Genomic DNA, 8,176 nt, shown 5'->3' on the forward strand with positions numbered 1-8,176 from the left:
TGAAAGACGGTTACGCTAGGTTTCGAACCATCGATTTAACACCTGGGAGACCATCGTCTTCGCCACTAGACCACAAGGTCTTGTGCTGGATGACCATGGTTATTTAGTTTACTTTATCCTTTCACGAAGTTCATAATAAAAAAAAGTTTTAGCAAGATTCGAAACATCGATTTACCACTTAAGAGACTGTTGTCTTAGCCATTAGACTGCAAGGTCTTATACGCTGAGCGGCGATGGTTATTTAATTTACTTTATTATTTTCACAAAGTTCATAATAAAAAAAGTCATAGCAAGATTCGAACCTTCGATTTACTTCTTGGAAGACGATTGTTTTCGCCTCTAGACTGCAAGATCTTGCGTTAAACGGTTATGGCTATTTAATTTACTTATCCTTTTCACGAAGTTCATAATGAAAACGTTTACGGGAGGATTCGAACCATCGATTTAACACTTGGGAGACCATCGTCTTCGCCACTAGACCACAAGGTCTTTTTCTGGATGTCCATGGTTATTTAGTTTACTTTATCCCTTCACGAAGTTCATAAAGAAAAGGTCATAGCAGGATTCGAACCATCGATTTAACACTTGGGAGACAATTGTCTTTGCCACTAGTCTGCAAGGTCTTGTGCTGAACGGCCATGGTTATTTAGTTTACTTTATTCTTTTCACGAAGTTCATAATGAAAAAGGTCATGGCAGGATTCGAACCATCGATTTACTACTTAGGAGATGATTGTCTTCGCCACTAGACTGCAAGAACTTGTGCTGAACGGTTATGGTTATTTAATTTATTTATCCTTTCACGAAGTTCATAAAGAAAAAGGTCATAGCAGGATTTGAACTATCGATTTACCACTTGGGACACAATTGACTTTGCCACTTGTCTGCAAGGTTTTGCGCTGAACGGCTATGGTTATTTAGTTTAATTTATTCTTTTCATGAAGTTCATAATGAAAAAGGTCATGGCAAGATTCGAACCATCGATTTAGTATTTAGGAGATGATTGTCTTCGCCACTAGACTGCAAGAACTTGTGCTGAACGGTTATGGTTATTTAATTTATTTATCGTTTTCACGAAGTTCATAATGAAAAACGGTTATGGTAGGATTCGAACAATCGATTTAACATTTGGGAGACCATCGTCTTCGCCACTAGACCGCAAGTTCTTGTGCTGGATGACCTTGTTTATTTAGTTTGCTTTACCCTTTTCACGAAGTTCATAATAAAAAAATGGTTTTGGCAGGATTGGAAACATCGATTTAACACTTGGAAGAAAATTGTCTTAGCCACTAGCCCAAAAGTTTTTCGGGGGAATGGCTATATTCATTTGAACTACTTTATCGTTTTCACAAAGTTCATAATGAAAAAAATTTATGGTAGGATCGAACAATCGATTTAACACTTAGGAGACCTTCGTCTTCACCAGTAGAGCACAAGGTCTTGTGCTGGATGACCATGGTTATTTAGTTTACTTTATCCTTTCACGAAGTTCGTAATAAAAAATGGTTTTGACACGATTCGAAACATAGATTTAACACTCGTGTTAGCCACTAGACCACAAGTTCTTCGGGGAATGGCTACGTTTATTTGATCTACTTTATCGTTTTCACGAAGTTCATAATGAAAAACGGTTATGGTAGGATTCGAACCATCGATTTATTACTTGGGAGACGATTGTCTTCGCCACTAGACTGCAAGATCTTGTGCTGAACGGTTATGGTTATTTAATTCATTTATCCTTTTCACGACGTTCATAATGAAAAACGGTTATGGTAGGATTCGAACCATCGATTTAACACTTGGGAGAGCATCGTCTTCGCCACTAGAGCACAAGGTCTTGAGCTGGATGGCATTGGTTATTTAGTTTACTTTATTCTTTCACGAAGTTCATAATGAAAAGGTCATAGCAGGTTTGGAACCAGCGATTTACCACTTGGGAGACAATTGTCTTAGCCACTAGACTACAAGATCTTGTGGAGAATGGCCATGGTTACTTAATTTACTGTATTTCTTTTCACGAAATTTATAATGAAAAACGGTTATGGTAGGATTCGAACCATCGATTTACCCCTTTGGGACCATTGTGTTTGCCAATTGAGTACAAGATATTGTGCTGAACGGCCACGTTCATTTAATTTACTTTATCCTTTTCACGAATTTATAATGAAACACGGTTATGGTTGGAGTCGAACAATCGATTTAACACTGGGGAGATCATTTAAGTTTGACAACCTTCAATCCAGCTGTTTTTGAAGCATTCTAATAAAATTTTGTGTGTTCCTTCACAGGCAGCTAGTGATCTACAATAAAAATAACCAATGATTCAATATTTTGTCCACCACAACCAAAGGTGTGTGTACATAGTTTTTACTAGTAAACAACTCTAACATGACTTTCCCTGGAGAAGTAAAGTTGTCGGGTTTAAATAGAAATAAACACACTTACAATGATTTCCCAACTTCTTCTTTTCGTTCCCGTTTTCTTCTATCCGATTCGTTAAACAAGTTTTTAAAGAAATTATCTAAAGCTGATAACGTGATGTTATCATTGAATCACCACCTTTTCGTGTATAGAAATGAATATTGTGTTTCCATATTGCTTAATTGACGATCAATATGGCGGTTGGTCGGTAGCTCTATATATTTTTTATGATATTTATTTTATCTAACAAGTTTCGTACATCTCGACCAATTAATATGGCATTTAAGAATATTAATTGCATGGATTTGGACGGATTGGCTGCGGATGGCATAACCTTGAGTATTTGTAGAGATATTGCTTTTCGATGTCGGGTCAACATACAACGAGTTGGTTTTGAATCTAAATACAAAGTCTCATTTGCGATTGCTAAAGAACCGAAACAGGGATTTGTTAGTCTAGTCCTATGTGCGAAGCCTTTTAAGCAGGATCTAACAATGTGTGTGGACTTTTCGTCTAATCCTGGTCCTCAATCTTTTGATAATAATCAGTCGGATAAGATGTATCAACATCGAAAGCAGTCACGTTTGATGAACACGTTTCGACCCGCTAATAATCCTGAGGAGCTTAGTTCAATGCTTGGGCAGTTGAATCTACAGAAAGGTTGGTTGTTCCATATGACCTATAGGAATATTTTCTATAATACCTACTTGGCAAACACCTCCGCGACACTATACAATCACTATCATCATGCAAATCATCAGCCTGTAAACATATATGGCAGAAATGATATTAATTAAGAGAAACAATCTCATCAATATTCCTTTATCAAGCATTGCCAACACTCCTGATACAGCTGTTACTCAGCTTTGTTCTTTTGGTCTTCTCAACTGCCTGTCTATTCGAAACAAAGCCAATTTAGTCAAAGACTATGTGGTTGAGAATGAATTTGATATATTTGCGATAACAAAAACCTGGCTTCACCCTGACAAATTTGATCTTATATCTATTGGGAATTTCACCCCGAAGGGCTACTCTTTAAACATATCTCGAGACAACAAGGTAGATGGGGAGGCATTAGTATACTATACAACAACACTTAAAAGTCAAGCTGACTCGGCGAACATGTTCACACACATTAAGTGTTTCGAACTGATAGGTATGCAAATCAATGTGTTATCTCAAATTCTAAATATAATCGTATTATATCGACCTCCATGTAGACGATAAGTCGGAATTAACAACAAAAAAAATTCTCAATCTTGTTGATTCTTTTAATCTGGAACAACAACAACAACACACACATTGCTGGTCACACGTTAGACCTTATCTTGTCTCGCCATGAGGAAAATATTGTTCAATCTATTGACGTTCATGATCCGTCTATATCTGACTATTACACGGTTACATGTGAACTCAATTTTTAAAAAAAATTGTTTCAGAGAAGGGTCGTGGAGTCACGTAAAATTAAAGCAATCAATATGGACTGATTCTTTAATGACATTAGGCTATCTCCGATTATCACTGGGAACACGGCTGATATTAGTGCGAAAGTCAACCAATACAACTCGGAGCTGTCCAGAATTCTAGATCATCATGCACCACTTATCACCAGAGTGATAATTAGTCGTCCAGCTGCACCTTGGTACACTGAACAAATTAAAAACGAAAAACGTATCAGAAGGAAACTCGAGCGGGTATGGCGTAAGTCAAGACAATCCTGTGATCGTCTAAAATACAGTCAGTCATGTCACCGTGTCAGTGAGCAATTATCGGAAAGTCGTACTCATTACTATTCTGAAATTGTTAGAGATAATGGGAGTGACCAAAAGCAATTATTTAAAACCGTTGGAAAGTTTCTACATCATACCCCTGATTCTCATTATACTGTGTGCCAATCTGATCAGAATCTAGCTAACAATTTTATGACTTTCTTTGAGGACAAAATTTTGTAATAATGTAATGTTTTGGTATTTTGATTTTTGTTTAAGTTCGTGATGTATTTCTATGTAGCCTCAGTCTTATCCTAATGGGAATTTTTTTTAGATGTGAAGAGAGGACGGCCATTCGAATTAAAGTACTAAATGTGCTTTGTAAGATATTAGGAACGTCATCTCCACTATATGAGGTATAAAATGTTGGTACTTTGAATAAATTTTAGTCCATTTTTCTAGACATTAGCGATATTATGAATTTTTTTTTTAGTTTTGTAACTCCTTGTTTTTTACAGGGAGAAATACTTGAGAATTCAGTGTTGCCACATTTAGACCACATTGCGAAAGATCGGGATATTTTTGTGCAGATCCGAGCTGTCCAGTTTCTGTCGATGTTATTGAATCCTCTGATTCACCGAAAGTTTGCGATGTTTTGCATATAATCGAGAAGGTACTCAATACAATCCTTTTCAGTTGGTTTCATTTCTCCACTCCAATTTGCCTCTTCATTAGTGATGAGCTGATACTGTACTTCAATAAAAAACTCTCTCTTATCAGTGAAAGCTTCCTGACCTGAACCCAACCATATACCCGCGAATTGGATCGTTTTACACGGGAGTCGTGAATGCAAACGCATCAGTGAAGTAAAAGGATATATATTTCATTTATCAATTCCAGATTGCCACTGTCCAGTAGATCCTCTCAAGCGATACGTTAAGCCGTCGTGTAAAGAACATGTAAGGTAATTATAGAGACTGCAAGGTATTTGTAGGAACATCTAGAGACATATAATTACATCTAATCACTGTAGATTGCCTTTGTTGCTGCAGCCTCAGGATGAAACAGCGTAGAAAGACATCAAAGAGGCTGCATTAGGATTAGTACGGGGAACTATTTTGGCTTCAAGCTAGATAGGGATTTTTGTCAGGACTTATCGTTCCAGTTGTATAAAATGAAACTTTCACAATGAATTCCAAATCGTAATTCATCATGGTATCAATGCCCCCCCCCTCTCTCTTTTCAAAAATTAGGCCCATGTTCCATTTTTAATTTAATAAGTGGGTTCTTTATAAAGTGATAAGCTAGCTAAAGCTAATGTTTCCAAACTATTTCCACATCAACATATGCTATATTTTTGTGCCGAAGATTAGTGGATATAAATAACATTGGAGAGAACGAAAGGTTCCAGTGACGTTAGAGGTACTATTATTGTTTTCAAGTTTCTTCATAACTTACCTGTGTGTTCATTTATATATTATATATATATATATATATATATATATATAATATATATATATATATATATATATATATAATAATATTATATATATATATATATTATTATATATATATATATATATAATATATATATATATATATATATATATATATATATTATATATATATATATATATATATATATATATATATATATATATATATATATACTTGATATTGCCAGACATTTGAATATTTGTGATTTGAATAATTCAACTCAGGCTTTCATTCCATTTCTATCCTTAGGTCTCAGATTATCCTAAGGGATTTGTTGTTGTCTGTGGTGGTTTAGAACAATGGTATGTACCAGATGCTGCTGTACCAGCCATATAATAACAAAAGGATAAGATACCGGTTATTTCTGTAAATTGAAGTTTTACATTTTGTGCACCATTTTGCTTTTGTTTTCCAGCTCTTTTCACATCAGAGAGGAGAGAGGAATTGCTGAAAAAGATGATGGAATCTTCTTTCAATAATGTTGGTGTTATGATAAAGTATGTGAACATTTTAAGTAAACAAATTTTAAGTAAATGACAAAATGACTTACATTCAGGTTACTTTATTTACGTTTTAACCGTTTTTGACAAAATTCTTTCCAGGTCTGTAATTTACTTTGAGCTGTATTTGTTATTTCTTTTGCCTCAGTTTTAGGCAGAAGAAAAGTTCCATCAAAGTGGAGTCGTTTTTTAAAACAAATTTGGAAAATACAGTTGAATGATATATTGTTAAGACAGTATTTCGTTTGTCCTGTGTAAAGAATGTGAGATATGACAGTAAATGACAAATTTTTCGTCTCAGTGATGACGAACATATCACATCAATGTCAGAATTCAGCGTCTATAAAGAAACTCCTCGGATTAAAGTGAGTTATGTTGTTAATAAAATTTTTCTAAGAGTCTATCCTTTTTCTCATTTTAAAATCGTTTTGACACTGTCAAATTTAGGATCCTGTTCAAAGAACGCTGTGTTTCTTAGAAAGGTGTCTTTTGGAAAGAAATCCCGCGACGTACAATATCGTCACCCTTCATCCCCTTAGCTCATTAAGTCATGCGACATTCCATGTCAGTTCCAGTAATTGTTCATGTCTGACCTTGAAAAAAAACACTCCAAACACTCCAAACACTCCATGTCTTCTGACCTGGATTCACGTTTACTGCTTTTATTGTCCTTTTTATTTCACGTTTCCATTTTGAACATGTCCAATTGCAAAAAAGTATCCAGCCGAGTTAAAATACTTTTATTTTTGTAGTTACTTTCCAGAATTTACCGTATATACCGTATAGAATATTATAGTTTTCAAACTTCTTTTGCTGTCAGATATTTTCAAAATTTGCTATCGAAACCATCCTCAGTTGTTGGGGCGGAATACACAAGCGGTCGGCTGAGAAATTACTCGTCTCCTGACAGGTAGTGTAAGAAAGCAAATTTTGTATGAAGCTATAAAAAATATTTCTTGTTTTGAATGTTTGTATTTCACTCAATCTGGGATACATTATTAACTGGTTTGCTAGACGGTGTTAGAGCCAGTTGAAACGGAGATGTTTGCGTAAAAACGACCCCAACGAAGAAAAGTACTGTACGCTTATTCATAGATGATTGAGCGAAAATTATGGTCAAAATTTTCCTGATGAAAATCTTGTACTGCTATGATTACCCTAAATACGATCCCTCATTTCATTCTCCTGCTGACGTATGTGATCTCATATAACACACCAACAATTACACTTCTCGTCAGGTATCAGGCAATAGCATTATTCCTATTAGCCAGTTCAATACATTACATACAGCAAAAAGAGAATTGTTTTTTTAAGATGATATATTTTTCAAGGTTATCGTTGGGGTCCATTGTATAATGTTGTTGACGAAGAAGTAGAAAGCAGTAATTTAAATTCCTTGCTGCGTCTCCAGGTGAAATATTTCTCTTTTTATTTCACTTTAAATTTTTGAAATATCTCCAAAAGCTTATATTGTCTTATGACTGGTTCCTTGCAGGAAATTTAACCGAGGCTGTGTACAGATTTAACTGCAATATTTCCTACTGCGGTCTACTTCATGCAGTCACCCAAGACGTAAGTTGACAACTTCTTATCTTGTACTTTTCTGCAGACAAAATCCTGTGTAGAGAATATTATTGCCTTTTTATTGAGTTTTAATGTTCTGTCAAAATCTGGATTAAGGCTGTTTTCCACTCACGTGTTTTTTATACGCACGTACACGCACGTAAAAATCTAAATCCTTGTTCATGCTACCTTTGAAAGGACTAAGTGAATAAATCGACCTACAATCATGTGCAAAAATTATTGGGACACGGTCATGACACCTAGTATCTACCCCCTCTACCCCCAAAACAATGTTGTTTCTATGATACCAAGCCATTTGATTTGCCGAAAATATCACTCTCAACATTGTCAATGGGGGAAGGGGGGGAAAGTAAATAGTTTAACAAAATTCGTGACATAATAGTTGTCAAAATGAAAAAAATGTGATTAAGATACGTAAAGTTTCATAATTTTTGCACATGATTGTAGATGCACGTTAATTAATAAA

General features: G+C 35.2%; 1 long non-coding RNA gene across 1 annotated transcript; it reads left to right on the forward strand.

Annotated features, from left to right (window-relative positions):
• The first annotated feature begins 7,175 nt into the window (after positions 1-7,175).
• LOC114541432 lies at positions 7,176-7,647 on the forward strand. Its single transcript, XR_003689278.1, has 3 exons — positions 7,176-7,364; positions 7,458-7,537; positions 7,622-7,647. It is a non-coding gene; the product is annotated as an uncharacterized LOC114541432 (long non-coding RNA).
• Positions 7,648-8,176: the final 529 nt, after the last annotated feature.

The sequence above is a fragment of the Dendronephthya gigantea genome, unplaced genomic scaffold (genome assembly GCF_004324835.1).
Source record: "Dendronephthya gigantea isolate DGI-Jeju-01 unplaced genomic scaffold, DenGig_1.0 000290F, whole genome shotgun sequence".
Lineage (NCBI taxonomy): Eukaryota > Metazoa > Cnidaria > Anthozoa > Malacalcyonacea > Nephtheidae > Dendronephthya > Dendronephthya gigantea.